At 36.6% G+C, this 5,381-nt stretch overlaps 1 non-coding gene across 1 annotated transcript; it reads left to right on the top strand.

The window, feature by feature from the left end:
- The first annotated feature begins 1,178 nt into the window (after window positions 1-1,178).
- LOC111727551 lies at window positions 1,179-1,303 on the top strand. Its single transcript, XR_002775081.1, has one exon. It is a non-coding gene; the product is annotated as a small nucleolar RNA SNORA11 (small nucleolar RNA).
- Window positions 1,304-5,381: the final 4,078 nt, after the last annotated feature.

Genomic DNA, 5,381 nt, shown 5'->3' with positions numbered 1-5,381 from the left:
TCTTGGTCACTCCCAAGAGGAAGCATGCCTGAAATATTTTGGGTTAAGTCTGAAAAATGGGGGTTATTTATTTAAGAAATAACACTATGCTCTTTGGCTATCTGTGTGTTGGTTTTAAAAAGCATAGTTCAAATGAAAGAGGCATATTCTAACAAAATGATTTTTAAAATGTGACTAAGTCATCAGTATCTCAAATACAAAAACTCATTTGATTACTCCCACTTCAAACTCACTTCCCACTGGCAATTAATCACTGTAGAATAAATGGCATTCTATTCAAAGAGAATAATATAGCCCTTTTCTTATCTTTACTGCCGTTGTTCAGGGGGATGTATTTAATTTTTAAAGGAAAAAACTATCTAAAATTTGGTTCCTAGTAGAATTTTCTCATTTTTTTTTTCTATATTGTTGTATTGGTTTGAAGTATTATTTATTTAAAGTATCAGAAATAATATACCTAGTAAGAGTTTGTTTCTGTCTCGTGTAAACAAAGTCTGGACTTAAGTCATTTGTATCCTGTTGTAGTCCCCAGTAACCCAGCTCATTTTAGATCATTACTTCATCATTCTCAAAATGTGATCATCACCTTCACAGCCAAAGATGGCAGCATTCAGGTCCAAGGCAAGAGAATCAAGGAATGTCCAAAGACAGTGGTGAAACTACATACAAATTGAATGTTAAGGATGCTTCCAGAAAGTTTTGATATAATACCTCAGATTATATCCATTGATAAGAACTTCATCACTTGACTATATCTTGTTCCAACAAAGTCCAGCAAATTTGGACTTCTTTTCAGTTGACAACGCTCAGGAAAAAAAAAAAAAACTATTATACTGAAAGGAAGAGAAAAGAGCAACAACAAAGTGATTACTTAAATTACTCTGTTCATTACAGACAGAATGCATCAAGTTCGGCAAACAATACTGGTACCAGCACAGTACTAAAACGATCATTTCAGATAGGTCACATTAAAACCTTGTGATAAGTAGAATTTATTTTAATTCTTTTAGAACATGATATAATTATGCATTATAAAATTGTTTATATTCAATATACATGTTTTTTTAAATGCTATGTTCATATGTATGTATTTTCATGTAATAATTACTATGTATTAGTGTGATTTGATTAAAACAATTAGAGAGATACTAATCATCAATTTGTTTTGCATAACATCTATTGATTCAAAGAAGGGGCCTGAAGAATGACTCCTCTGTTTATAACAAACCCAACCGGAATCTGGGGTCATTGTGATGGGGGGCACAAAACTTATGGTCTCCCCATGCACGAACTCCCTCCATGTGAAGAAGAAAAACTAAGCAATGTATGTGATGGATGTAGGGGTGATCACGGTATAATTCCTTCAACTGTATTGTATGTTTGAAAAATTGCCTAAAATAATTAGAAAATTAGAAAAATTACCACAGCTATTAATCTTATTACATAAACAACTAAAAGGTGAAGCAGAGAGTCCTCTAGCTCACACATAGTACCTGCATGTGGGGAATTCTCACTTGTTTGTACCAAGTTCTCTCTATTTACCTGGTGACTGCATGTGGAATCACCACCCTGTCCATATCATACTTTTCTCTGCCATTATCCCAAGAACACTTTCTTGTAATAGCTCACAGACAACGTTATCATCAAGTCAAAAAATATAGAAACCCAAGAGGTAAGATGTGCAAGCAGTTGTCATGCCAAGACTTGGCTTTCTAAGTCAATGCTTATGGTGAGCTTATATAGAAACAATCAGTTATGCCAATAAATAAATAAAATTCTCAAGATAAAAATGTGGATTTATATTAGCCTTTTAATGTAAATGTAGTCAGCTCACTACCAATAATCAGTAGAAAATATTATTTGGGTTGAAGAGTTGTTTGCCCAAAGGAGAGGAATTATGTAAGTTAAAAGACATGTAGTCAGATAACTTTCCATTTTTATTGCTTCCTCACTGAAATAGATATACTCCCAGTTCCTCCTCTGCAGCTGTGATTAGTCAGTGGACGTCATTATTATTTTAAAAAAAGGAAATTGGTTTGAAGAATGGTAACATTCCAAGGAAACTAATTATAGATTTTAGTAATAAAATACAAAGAGAGAAGATCTCTAACATATAAGAAGCATCTCTAATTAAGGACATGTAACATAATTATTGAGTTTCAGACAAAATAGTTATATTTTCTATTAGGACATCTCTACTTATTGAAATGAATGTTTTATAAAATTTTATTATGTATATTTCTATGAAATATGAAGCCACACTGCCTCATACACCACATAAGATACATAAAACCTTATTTGCAGATGGTAACATTCAAATTGAGGAAAATAATCCTCTGACCTACAACTAAAATTGAGATAGGGAACTAGCAAGCCCTGCTTGATAAAGAGTCTGAACCAAAGTCTCTGATAACTAGGAGGTGATGGAAAAGCTCGCCAAAGTCAGCTTGAACTAAGATTCCCAGGAAAAACAACGTCAGGATGCCCTCTCTGCTCTTATACCCTGTTTACACTGTATTAGCTACTAAAAGAAAATCCCACCAGTGCCCTGACTGTTTAAAACGCTAAAGCGAACGACTCCCAGAAGTTAACTTCTATGGTTCAAAAGAAGAGGCACCCTCAGTTCCAGGCATTCCCCAACCCTTTCTCAGAAATCTTGTGAACAATTAACCCTCCACTTAGCATGAAATTGCATATGAAGTCTAAATTAAAACTTCAGCGGCTCCCAAGTGTATTCTCTGTTGTTCTGAGATAGCTGTTACCCTGGAGAAGGAGCAAGGTTCCTTATCTTTTTTTGTTACTTCAATAGACTTTTTTTTTTTTAGCCTCATTTTGTTCTCTGGCTCTTAAATTCCTTCCTGCACAAAGTCAAGAACCCACTAGGCCTTCAGGCTGGACCCCAGTGTCGGGGTCTACTTTCTCCTATCAAAATGTCTATTCGCTGATACCATTGCTATTATTAATGGAGCCGTCTTCTGGTGGCTTGGTCTGGGCCTGCAGCTGGGGCTGTGGGTGTGGTAGGTATGGACATGGCCACTGCCCTTCTTGCTGGGGCGGACACAGCCACTGTGGATTATACCTAGGAACGTCCAGAACAGCCCAGTTGACTAGACTCCTTCACCTTGATTGCCTGGTTCTGGTTCTGAGATTTTTTTTTTATTAAATTATAAAGAGGTACATGATGTATACATTAATGCATTTATGGAGTACAATGTGCTGATTTCATATATAATTTAGATGTTTACATCATACTAGTTAATATATTCCTCACCTCATTACTTAGTTATTGTGTTAGTTCTAAGATTATTCACATGAGTAATTATATTCTCTATGCAAACTCTCATAAACTCATTCAGGTTAACCTGAAAAACTCAGGAAATGTGGTAGCCTTCTCAGTTCGTGAAAATACCCCCAAATATGTCAAAAATAATAGATGAATTTTGTCTTTGATATTCTTTTCTATGTTCAATCCATATCTTTCATATAGGAAAATATCAAGTTCAAAATTAATGAACTGGTTTTTCTTTTATCACATTCAGTATTGTTACCTTTTATTTACACCGATTTGTAGGAGCTGTATAAAACGCCTTTAGGGCACATCTTTTGAGTCTATTTTGAGATGATTGTCTTCCAGAGAAGATAAGGCTAACATCATCAGTCCTTTGTGACCATATGTGTATAAAAATTATTTTCATATGTACCTCTAGAAGCACTATTATTCATAAATAAGCAAGTTAAATGCCATTTTACACAATCAGAGTCTCATTTTCTGTTAGCAAATGATAGTGCTGCTTTGCTAACCCCATGTTTAGGTAGTTAGCAGTCAGATCTGTGCCTTCAGGTGGGTATATAGGGTTTATTCTGCCTCTCACCCTTCTTGCTGTTTCTCTCAATTCAACAGCAAAGGAAAATAACACATATCCCAGATACGGTACCTGCGTTCTTGGAGAGTCTGTTCTCATTTTACTGAAGAGGTCCACCAAGAGAAACCACCCAGTTCTCCTCTTGGAAAAGGACTTTTCAGCAGCTACATCATTGCTTTTCACTTAGATTACGGAAACTGATCTTGTTCTTCCACCTTGTAATTTGCAGGAAAAAATATTACTTTTCTTGATTGTGTTAGATTTCCTCTCCAAATCAATATACTACATAGTGAGAACAAAAAAATCTCCATTCCTGAACTTCCGGTAAGGCTCAATGTTTCTGAACATCCCATACACGGTTCAGATGATACTCTCAGATATCAACACGTATGACCTGAAGCACTCCAGATATTTCAAAAAATATTTCTATTAGAGAAACTTTCAATGCTATAATGCAGGAAATGTGTTTACTTCACATTTTAGGAAGTTCTATTTTATTAGCTCAGCAACTGATTCAAAATACTGTTCTCCAGCTTCTCCTCCCACACAGTGGATTTTCTCAGAAGCCCTGCCCTAAACGGCACATCCCCAAGTGATGAATAGTAAACGTATCATTGCACACAATGCCATTGATAGGGGATCATAGCCTTGCAGTTCGAAGAGTTGCTCCTTAAATATTTTTGAATAAGTGAATTAATGAAAATGAATGATGTTGAAAATTTCTTGTCTCCCTGGAATTTCATAGTCTACTTAGATTATGGAAACTGATCTGGTTCCATAAAAAATATGAGAAAGTAGGAATATCAACTATCTCCAGAGTCTCCGGGTACAAAATCATGTTATTTTGCCCTCATGGCTGGTTGTCTCTTTAAGTGCTCTCTGGGGAGTACTCGGAATGGAGCACTGCAAGCCAGCCTCTTTGTCTTCTTCCATCAAGTTTACAGCCTATGTAAGTGAAAACTACTTCTAATACTCCATTTCAGTGTTCATCTTAAAATCTAACTTTATTCATAGCCTCTTCTAGAAGAGGATTTAAGCTCTTTCCTCAATGACAAGTGTTCTGTCCTACACTAGCTTCCTCCTTTGCTGTTGGAGCCTAATGCAAAATTCACATATATAATTATGTATCCCTCGCGTCCATCTCAGCTCCCTTGTGTTTCTCCCTCAGGGTCGATCAGAACTTGGTGCACATTTTCTAGTCCCTGGGGAGCACGGCCACTACCTGAAGAACCGCAAAGATCATCACAATCCCAGAAGCTAGAAATACAAGTCAAAACACTTCTGCCCACTACATCCTCGTATTAGAGTTGCTAAGGGAAACGCAACACAATTGAGCACTGGATGGAGCGATGCCTTTCCTCACCTCAAGAAGAAACACCAAGATGAGCTCCAAGAGTGTGTATAGCTAGTGTGTGCCCAGGCTGCTGACACAGGGCAGGTGGACCATGCCCATCCTCGGAAGAGAAAACACCCTCTCCCTCATAGAGACTGAGATTATTGAAGGCTTAGACTGTGCCT

Source organism: Otolemur garnettii, unplaced genomic scaffold (assembly GCF_000181295.1).
Source record: "Otolemur garnettii isolate 467f Iridium unplaced genomic scaffold, OtoGar3 scaffold00111, whole genome shotgun sequence".
In the NCBI taxonomy this organism is placed as follows: domain Eukaryota; kingdom Metazoa; phylum Chordata; class Mammalia; order Primates; family Galagidae; genus Otolemur; species Otolemur garnettii.
This window is presented reverse-complemented; position numbering and strand designations above follow the sequence as displayed.